Below are 12,189 nucleotides of genomic sequence, written 5' to 3' on the forward strand. Positions count from 1 at the left end.
CTTCCTTCCAAAAGAATAAACTCTAGGCCCTCAACCAATACTATAGACCTATCAGTGGTCAATTTCATCATTTTATACCCTGACTAGACTCCAAAATCTCAATCCTCTTCCTCATCTCCATATCCATGCATTCAACGATGCCCCATGCTCTATGGTTGCCTTCAAACCAACCAACCCAACACCCTTCAATCTCTCCAATAGGTGTGAAATCTAATTGGAAACCTTCTATCCTTCCCAAATTTGTTCCCCACACTCATATACCCAAGAATGGGTAGTTACAACTTCCAAAACCTCCATTTGCAACTTTTTGCAAAAATTGAAAAAGTTGCTTAAGCAACTTTGCAACTTTTGAGCAATTTTTGCTCTTGACATCTTTTGGTCAAATGGGTCCATCTAGGACTATTCTAGGACCCTAGTTAAGATTCCTAAGACATATTAAGTAACCTAACACCTTATTCAGCCATCCCCAACAACTTATAACCTATCGAGAAACTTTTGGCTCATTGAGCAAGTTTTGACTAACTTAGGACCTAATGAGTAATTTTTCCTTTTCCTAGCAATCGATAACTACTGTGTTACCTTTGGTTGTTCAAGTTTAGTCTAGGACTAACCTCATTTAAGCAACACTGTCTCTCCAATTCTATCAACCACACTAAAAAAATGCATCCCTAAGGGTCTCTAAGCACCATTAGGCTGTAATATTTGATTGAGCATTTCTTTGAGCTCGTGGGAGGTATCAATGAACTATCAAGTGCTACATGATCATGTTATCTAGGCCTACGACCTATCTTATTTTTTACATATTTGACTTTATTTGGATTTGGCATCTGTATCTCACCTATTGCCAAAAGTTGCAATGTTGCTTAGTTAAAATGAGCAAGGTTGTGTATATTTCAAACTAATGGTCCTAGGATCGAATCATCTTCTCCATTAGCTTTGGTTGGTAAATTTTAGGCTAGGACCAATCTCATTTCAGCCACAATGTCCCTCTGATGTTATCAACCACACCAAATGGAATCATTCCTAAGGGTCTCTAGGCACCATCAAACTATGATATTTGATTGGGCATTTATTTGAGCTTGTGTGTAGTGTTGATAAATTGTTAGATGTTTAAGGATCCCATTATCTAGGCCTATAACAACTTATCTCTATTTTTAGAGATTCATTTTTTTTTGGATTTGGCATCTATATTTCACCTATTGCAAAAATTTGCAATGTTGCTTAGTTAAAATGAACAAGGTTCTATATATTTCAAATGGTTTATCCCCTGACCAAATCGTCAAGTTTGGCCTAGGACCAACCTCATTTTAGCCACAATGTCCCTCTGATAGTAGTGACCACACTGAATGGAAGTGTCCCTAACTAAGCACTATTGGGCTATGATCTTTGACACAAATACAAAAATGATCACATATTTTACATTTCATGTCTTATTACATCAAAATAAGTGACATATGATTACATGTTATAATGAATTTGGTAAACATGTCACATTTTCCATATAAAATAATGAACTTTATGTGTTTGATTAATTGCAAGAAAGTAAGCTTAAATACAACTTTTTATGCAAACATTGAACAAGTTGGATGGAAATCCAAGTTTAATATATATCAAAATGAATAATATATTATGTCATATTAATCATATAGTGAAAAAAAGATGTTATGTCTTATTAGTAAAATACAAAAGTCAAATACCTAAAAAATGTCGAGTGTGTACAATAGAAATTTCAAATGTGCGCAATATAAATATCAAATATATACAATACAATTGAGTCGAATACTTGACAAATGTAGAATGTGTATAATAAAAATATCAAATGTGCACAATACAAATATCAAATATATACAATACAAAAGTTGAATATGTGTCAATGTCATGTGATGACCACAACTACATATGTATATCACTATCAATATCTATGACTATGCGAGATCATCAAAATTGAGTCTCTTTGGTGTTGTTTGTGGCTCAGTAGGTGTTTGTAGAAGAAAAATTAAAATATGCTATCAAATATCTTATGTATAAGTAATATGAAAATAACTAGAAATTTGGTTCTATATTGTGGATATTTGAGTTGTTCATTACCTCATCCCTTTGTCCCATAGCTAGACTAAATGATAATATTAATGGGCTCCTTCGTCGATGGGTGGGACTCCTAACAAAATGATGAGGTAGAGTGATGATGGGAGACACAACTATCAATGAATCATTGTTCATGGGAAACATAACCACTAATTAATTAGTGCTGGTATGAGGCAAAAAGCTATATGGTAAGCAATAAAATGTTAGTATTATAGAGTGGCATTAGGGATTCCAAATAGAGTAAAAAGGAAAAAAAATGTACTATAACGTAAGATAGATCTCCTATGTTAGCAAGAGGTACAATCACTTATGAAGCAGTGTTGGTATGAGGCAGAACTTGTATGTTAAGCAATAAAATGTTAGCATTATAGAGTGGCATTAGGGATTCAAACTAGAGTAAAAAATAAAAAATTATACTACAGCCTGAGCTAGATCTCCTGTGCTAGCAAGCGGTACAACCACTTATGAATCAATGTTGGTATGAGGCACAACCTACATAGTAAGCGATAAAATGTTAGAATTGTAGAGTAGGCATTAGGGATTCCAAATAGAGTACAAAAAAAAGAAGACTACACCCTGAGCTAGATCTTCCATGCTAGCAGGAGGTAGAAGCACTGATGAATTAGTGTTGGTATAAGGCACAACCTGTATGGTAAGTGATTAAATGTTGGCATTAAGGATTCCAAATAGAGTAGATAAACAAAAAAACATACTACAACCTAAGCTAGATCTCTTGTGCTAATAGGAGGTACAACCACTGATGAATCAATGCTAGTATGAGGCACGACCTACATGATAAGTGATAAAATGTTAGAATTATAGAGTAGCCATTAGGGATTTCTATCACACACACAAGCAATACAAATTGAGATCACAATATGGCTTCAACTAAGACTCTACATACATAACTCTGGCCTTTTTTGTGTTTGACCCCATCTTTGATGCTTGGGACTCCTAACAAAATGAAATGGGAAATGATTTGCACAAAGGCTCAAAGAGTGTTGTAATAGGTAAAAGATAAATAACACATGTTAATAAGAACAATTGTTGATAATTACTATAAAATTGAAAAAATAACATGTGCCCATTTGTAAATACATTTTTTTAATATGTATATAGAACAAATGCATACTATAACCTAAAATTTATGAGAAGGAAAATATGAAATTTTACCTCTTCCATTGCCTCAGCACTGACAGTCTTAGGTGCATTCATCAACTCTACAAAACTAAATTATTTCTACATATATACAACAAACAAGTCAACATGTATTCATCAATATTGAGTACATGTATATACATTCATTCATAATAAATTTCAAAATATAAACTTGACATGTATTTAATACCTTTTTTTGTTTCGGTGTTCTTGTTGATTTCCTTCTCTTTCCTCCAGACCTCGAGCTATGTGGAGTACCCTAAAGAAGAAACAAATCTAATATAAGAGGAATCAATAAGACACATCATGTGTTCAACTCAAGTCTTAAACTTGATAGGTGTGCAAGCTATGATACCGCATAGTTCTCAAGGCCAAAGTGAATGGCAAAAAGCATGACATCATCAATTTGAGAAATTTTAGCCCTTGACAAGCCCTATAAAATAGTAAAAAGTATTGTTATAAATATGACATAATGTTGTAAGTGGAAAGAAGACATGATAACAACAAGAAGATCATAGGAGGGAAAGACGACATAGGAAGGAATTGAAGGATGATATTGGAAGGATAGTTGAAATATAGGGAAAATTGGGGCTCAAAAAGACTACAAGGCCTAAATTGAAAAAAAAGAGACCGAGAAGGAAAAGGTAGATGCAAATGAACTTTTGTCACCTTTGTTAAGAAATAAAAGTGGAGATTCATGATATCCACACTCCTAGATGACACACTATGTGATATGGAGGTTCTTTGATGTAGATGGGTATATGGAAGATACAATCATTAGGCTCATTATATGGAGTTCATGTATGCTAGGAGCAAGATATGTGGATGGGAATTGGATGGATTTGATAAATTTGGGAGGGTTTCAATAATGGTAGGAGATGAAAGGTATCATTGTACTTATAAGAATACCAATTAAGAAACAATATTTAAAATCCAATGTATTATTGTACTTATAAGAATATTTAAAAAACTTTACCTTGAGTGTTCTTGCTCCTAGCCCTACACCTCTAGTAGAACAAGTACTATGTGGTGTTCTTGTACCGCTTGATGCATCATGCATTGCATATTGTTTGAACATATCAATCTAAAGTTCCCTATAAAATAAAATAAATATTTACTTTTAAAATATTTAGGTGATTAAATAATATCATGTCAAAACTCATGAGGTTCATTAGATGGGGTTGGGTAATGCTAGGAGCAAGAGATGTGAATGGGAATTGGATGGATTTGATGAATGGGAGGGTTTCAATGATGGTAGGAGATGGAAGAGGTTATATAAACAGGTTGTTAGTGTCATACCAATTAAGAAAAAATATTTTAAAGCCAATGTATTATTATACTTTTAAAAATATTTAAAAAAATTTACCTCGGGTGTTCTTGCTCCTAGCCTCACACCTCTAGTAGAATGAGTACTCTGTGGTGTTCTCGTACTACTTCCTACACCCACATTGCAAATTGTTCACATATCAATCTAGAATTATCTATAAAATATTTTTTTAAACTTGTACAATATGTAGGTGATGAAATAATATCATGTCAAAAAGAAAACAAATAGACTTGTGTATTTTTTCCATCAAAGACCATCGCCATCAAATTATCGATGAGTCTAAAATCCCCACCTTCATATGAATAACAAGTATGCCCATAATGTACACATGGATGAGATGACACTCCATCCTTAGACACCTCCATATCTATCTCATAACACATGTGTTGATAGCTAAAACAAAAATGTTGATTGGGCCTCGAAGATTGTAATGATGCATGTGATGATGATGTAGTTGGCACAAGTGAGGATAACACTAGTGGTGCAGGTGACAAAAGTTGAGATGAAACTAGTGGCATAGGTGACACAAGAGGAGATGACACTGGTGGTGTAGGTTATGCTAATGGAGCTTTTGTAGGCTATGATGACTAAGGTTTCATGGGTGATGATGAGGGTGTGTGATGACCTTGGTGCTATAGGTGATGATGATGGAACTATTGCATTGTAATGAACTTGGTTCCATAGGTAATGATGATGGAGCTGTTACATGTTGTGATAACCCTAAAGGTGAATCTGATGGTGCTTAGGGTGCCATAGGTGAAGGAATACCACCTAATTGTGAGCCATGCTCAATGATAACATTTTTCAATGATGCAGCCGCATGAAGAGTTTGTAAATCAAAAGACTCCTTTGTAATTGATGGGAGCACAACATGAGGCATGGTTTATCATGCTATACATATCCTCTGATGTTTTGGTACCACCTTATGAGCCCTAGGTCTATCCTATGCAGAGCCTCTCCCTCTACTCTAGAATTGATGGATGTCAAAGTAATTTGGCTTTTCACTAAGGATGAACTCACACTATAGCTTTCTCAAAAAACATAGAGGCACTTCATAATTATTACATCGTGGTAGGTCAAATACCACATACCACCTATCCCAAAAACATGATCTCATCCTAGCATGAGCACCAATGAATAGTAAATTTTTTGGTTGTGTGTAATAGGGAGTTTCTAGATATAGGATTAATGAAAAGAGAACATATAGTACCTTTGTTTATGTCTTTATCTTTCACTTGCTGATATAATAACCCATTGGCATAAAATCTATGAAACTTACCCTCCATGTACCCCATTTCATAACATCCCTAGACACCTCATTTGAATTTTGGGTCATTTGTTAAGTGTATTTGCTAGGGTTGAGTGGTGGGAAAGTGTAGATAGCCACAACATATTAAATATTTTAGTAATTTTAGCACTATTTTTGTGAGAGGTGGTTTATGAGGTCCTCTTCTATAGTAGTTAAATGATGTAATTGTATGCATAGAGGGTTTATAGCAGGTAGTTTATGAGGTCCTATGGGTGGAGTGTTTTGTGGTTGTATCACAATGGGTGGAGTGTTTTGTGGTTGTGTCACGATAGGTGGAGGGTTTCATTCTGTAGGAGGTGGTCTTTCTTCTCTCCCTCATTTTCTTGGATTCCTTGATGCATCTATATTAAAAAAATTAAAAAAAAATTACAAAATTTATAAATTACAAAACCACAATATAAAATTTGGTTAAAAAATACATAAACTACGAATAGAATGAAGACTTACTTCATTTCTAGGGCACCATGGATGGGAATGCAATCAAAAATAGTTTTTTATGCTAAACCCATTTGGGTTTTGGTGTTCTCCTTAGCAATCCATACTATTGCTATTGTTTTAGGGTATAAAATACCCTCATACGTGCACAACAGTTAGAATATATAGTTTACAAAACTTGATCAGGCTATTAACTTAGATAATTCAAAAAATTTCATTGGGTTTTGATCTGAGTTTTTGAATTATATTATTTAATAAATTGATTGGAATTTCAATAGCGTGATCAAGTTTTTAAAAGTATAATAGCCAGGCTTCATACCAAGCCTGGTTGACATTTCAATTTTAAATAACCCGATTAGGTTATTGAAAGCCCAATCAGGCTATCTTAAAAAAATCTTTTTCTTTGGGGGCCTCCATGTTTTTGTACACCAACTTGGTGCACACACCCTATAATTATTGTATAATATCCAGTAGACCCTCATGGAGAGCATCACACATCTCTTGAAATAAATCAATTAGAAAGTAATATGGTCTAGGAGTTCTATTTTTATTATTATCTTGTACCATATTAAAATGGAATCACTAATCATTTAAGAACTATTAGATCCCCCCCTTTAGAAATATTATGGTCCATGAATGCAATTTTTTCTCCAAAAAAAAATACTACCACTCTTTCAATTTTTTTTTGTCTATGTAGTTTTCAAGAACTCAAGATTATCTCTCGAAATAATCCTTGTATGGGTTGGTCAAGTTGACCTATACATAGAATATGTAACCTAGTCAGCTCATACTCATATAGTTTGACTAGGTTCACTTGTACCCTAACCTATTTTAGTGTTAGGTCCAATTTTGTCTTAAGGGTTTAATTTATATAATTTGGTCACCTCGTGATGTTTCTTTGTTTTTGGTCCTAGAAAATAACATATAATGAAGCTTGGGAACCTCTTTTTTATATCATATGACATATATACGTGTAGGGATGACACTTAATAAATAAAATTTAAGGCAATAATAAAGTTTTCAAGGAATTTTATTAAGCATTCAAGGTGCTCTCAAGATTCAACGATCCATTATGAGCATTACTTCTTCAAGATCTAGCATTTTGTAGGCCATCAAGGGAGGAGATAAAATTTTGGGATTAATATTATTCTTCCTTTATGTACATACACATTCATGGATCCATGATTTAGTATTCATTATATATCTATTGAATTTGTGGATATTTCCTATGTTCCAATGGAATATTCAACATCAACAACATTCAAGCATTGCAACATCCTTATTGAGAAGAATTTCACCAAGAAGGGTAAATTATTTATAATTTTTCTTGCCTCCTTATATGTTGTACATATCATTCTAATTCATATTTAATTCTTGAATAAGGTCTTGACAAAGGAAATCCCATTCCTCCTAACAAAACTCAAATTTTCTTTTGTGCATGAATAAGTTATCAGAATTGTCAATTCAGATCATTAAACCAATTGTTACGATCTATCTAGAGGACTAAGGTTGACTATACTCTTTTCTTCTAGGAACATGATCATTAGGTCAAACATATACCTCTAAAGGTTGACTAGGTCAATCTGACCTAAAGATCTATAGTTTCTATGGTTAGGATTTATGTCCTAATCTCATATCCATAGTCATTTCTCTATCATGATTTTGGATTTTTAGTGTCTAAAGAAGAAATGTGTTTTATGTTATTTCTTTTCAAGGTTGTTCATATTAGACCTTATATCTTATTTCATTAGGACTATAAATGTGTTTGAATTTATTAACCGTAGGTAAATTGACTAATCAATTTAATTTAGTTAAATTTAAAAATCTTAAAGTTAATTAACATTACCTTAAAAATGACATGCTTGCATACTTCCTTAGTATAATTGGGTTTTTTCTATTAGATAACTAAGAGGTTGGGGGTGAATCAATTATGTCCAATTATCTCACACTCCCTTCAAACTTTTCATCACCATCAAGGAAACATAAACATCAACAAAAATAATTTTTATACATACAATCACTAAGTAGACATATCCAACATAAAACTTAACTCATACATCACATTCTTTCTAAACAATTATCAATTTGTTCCTTGCATTAATGATTATTAATAAATTTCTAGTAATTACCTAGTGATATCTAGCTATTATTGAGTTGCAGTAAACTATAAATCATGTAAATCAACTTGTAACACAAATAAAATTTACATACTTTTGACATGACCAATGTTTAATGAAGAAACCCTATTAAAGGAAACCACTTGGGACTGGCAACCCAAAAATTTCACTCAAGTGATTTATGTTAGGATACTACCTTTTTATAGGCTTCATACACTTTGTTAAAGTGACCTTGTTAGAGGATTTCACCAAAAGATCATCTATATTTTATCACTCCTTATCGAGGACTAAAAATAGTGGTATGATTTAAGAGACCTACAAACACTACTAGTTGATGTTACTATATCGGATTTCATAGATATTTAGGTCCACTCGGTGCTTCTAAGATTTTCTACTATAGTAGTTAAATAGTAACTATGTAAAGTGATCTGTTACTTGAATAGAGACTACCTTTTCTTGTCCAAATGTTTTTCCTTGTTCCTTCTCCATCTTTTAATCACTCATCTAATTTTTTCTTCCACAAAATCTTCTTCTTCTCTTCTATATGCTCTTCTCATTTCACTTGGCTCAACACTTCTTTCTTCTCCTTCAAAAAATTCATTCTTCATAGTAACTTTTAACACTCTACAATGATCCCCTTCTAGCTAGCAACATGAAATAATTTCCTCAACCTTTCAAAATTCACTCAACAACTTAAACTATCTTTTTCTCCTCCAATATATTTCTAAATTCTTTTATATCCTCCAACCATTTTTTCTGCTAATGAGCATTGATCTTAGGCTTACAACTAGATTACTTCATACAATGAACTTAGACAAATAGAAAATATAAATTTACATAGAACTTTGTGTTCATCCTTATCCTTCTTCAATTTCCTTTGGCATATCCTTCTTGAATATTCTCCATCATTGATCTTGCAAAAAACAGTCTCACTTTATACCTTCTCAAACTTTCCAAATATCTATCAAAAGTTAGCCTCATATTCCAATTTCTCAATCCTATTCATCTAGCTTTCACTTGGTAAACATTATATTTACTCGTGAAACATATACCTTGGATAATAATTACTAACTTGGGTAAGCCTATATTCTTCATCTTTTTTGCAATCTCTCATGAAACATTGTAGCCACTCAGTGAATACATTGTCCCTTAACCTCGTGACAAAATTAAACTTGCAAACTTTAATACATTACAATAATCTATGATCATCAAATAATGAAACCAATATTACATAATCTTTGTCCAACTCATATAAGTACTAATTGAATACCTTAAAAATCAAATCTAACTTCATCATACTTTCTTCAAATCCTCTTCATCAATCAAATGATCTTGTACTTTTCTAAGTTAGCATAATGTCTAGCTAATTAAGACTTTGGCATCAATAATAATATAACAATTGATATAAGTCATTTACATACATTAGTAGTATTATAGCCTAAAAATCTCCTCAACATCTATTAAAATATTGGTTGGGGATAACAATCTCCCTCTTTGGTTTGATGGCAATACATAGCATAATATTTTACAATACAAAACATTACATAAGATAGTCAAATGTATGCATTGTTAACAACACAAATTTGTAGTTTAGGTTCTTTAAACTGATACTTGATTTTTATCTTCAGCAGTAATAAAACTCTGCAACATTAATCCCCCTTTGATTATGATATCTTTTTTTAGATTTATTTGCATACTTCTCCCATTTAGCATCTTCTCTCCATCTAGTTATTCTCCCTTTTCATCATATTCTCCCCCATACAATATATTCTCTTCTTTAGTTACACTTCTGCCTTTTTGACAATAATGCCAAAGGTCATTATAAATTTTAATATGAAACTTATAAAACCTTGTAGTTACCTTTGTACATTTCATTTATGGATTACATTAGATTCATCATAGTTAACTTCACAACTTTTGAAAATACTTCCTAAACTATAAACACTTTTGCATAAACTCCACAAGATATTTCAATTTAGTCATGAATTGAATCAACATGCAACTCCACCTAGTGAATTTTAGATAGGGGTAAGACCCCAATTTTACCTCTTTGATAATCAAAAGCATCCTTAGGTAATGTCTTGGTATACATATTATTTTTTCCTTAGAATTTACATATTCAAGCCTCACTTTCTCTTCTTGAACTTGATCCCTCAAGTAATGATACTTGATATGTATTTTGTCTTTGTATGCATCACCAATTTTTTTGATATATTTATATCACTTGTCTTATTATAATAAATAGTGACAGGGTTGGTTACTTCCTCTTGCATTCATTCCAAAAATTGTTTGACCCATACAACATTTTAACAATTGATTGCAATAGTGTCATACTCAACTTCAATAGTAGATTGTGAAATATAACTTTGTTTATTGCTTATTCATGTATCAATTGTTCTCCTAAAAATAATGCTCCTCAACTTGTGTTTTTTTCTATCATCAAAATTTCCAACCCAATCAACATCTATATAGACTTTAAGATCAATATTATTCTATTACTTATACCATAGGTCATAACCTTCAATTCCTTTGAGAGAGTATCTTTTTCATAGCACTTATGTGTATTTCCCTTGGATTAGATAAAAACCTTTTAACAATTCCAACAACTAGGGTAATATCTGGTCTACCATGTATAACACATTATAATTTTCTAACATAGATATGTATTATATTTGATCAATCTCACAAGTAGTGTCTTCCTTTGTTAATTTCACTCTAGTCACCATTGGTGTACCAAATGGTTTAGACTCATCCATCCCAAATATTTTCAAGATTTCCTTGATATACTTGGATTGAGTGACATAAATATCTTTTGGTGTTTGACAAACTTGCAAACCAATGAATTTTTTTTATCTCTCCAAATATTGACATCTCAAATTTAGTACTCATTTGATTAGAAAATGACTTACTCAACATATCATTTTCTGCAAATATTGTGTGATCAAGAAATATTTTAGGAATTAACACTATATTTTGTGCATCATTTTTCAAATAGAATTTATTATTTTTATTTGTTCTAGCAAATCCTATCTTAATCAGATAAGAGTGTAACCTTTCGTACCATGCTCTTGGGGCTTGTTCTAGTCTATATAGTTTTTTTTCCAACTTAATGACCATATCCTTCTTTCCACGTTCAATAAATCCTTCAGGTTTTTCAATCTAGACTTCCCATTTAGGAATTCCATTCAAAAATATAGATTTAACATCTATTTGATATACCTCGAATTTCTTGTATGTAGCATAAGCCCATAGAGTTCTTATTGGTTCCAAACTCACAAAAGGTGTAAAAGTCTCACCATAGTCAATTCCCTCTTCTCGGACATAACCTTTGTAAACTAATCTAGCCTTGTTTCTCACCACTTCTCCATCCTCATTTAACTTATTTATGAAAATCCACTTTGTTCCAATTGATTTCTTGTGATTAGGTCTCAATAAAAGTGTTCTTCTTCTCAATGTGATCAATCTCCTCATTCATAACATTAATCTAACAATCATCATTGAATACAAATTTAATTGATCTAGACTTAAAATTATCTATTAGATATGTACATTATCTTCTTTTTCTCTTTGTTTGTACTTCTACACTTCTATCTATAATTATTTGTTCAGGTGAATGGTTCTTTCTAGCATATTTGGCTAATATAGGTTTAGATCTTAGATTCTTAATATTTTCTTCGCTCGATGAGAGTTTAGCTTCCTTCTTGAGTTATATTATCTAGTGCATGGGAACAACTATCTAATGCCCTAGTATAACTATT

This window comes from Cupressus sempervirens, chromosome 5 (assembly GCF_028749045.1).
Source record: "Cupressus sempervirens isolate cs-2001-9-10 chromosome 5, ASM2874904v1, whole genome shotgun sequence".
In the NCBI taxonomy this organism is placed as follows: Eukaryota; Viridiplantae; Streptophyta; class Pinopsida; order Cupressales; family Cupressaceae; genus Cupressus; species Cupressus sempervirens.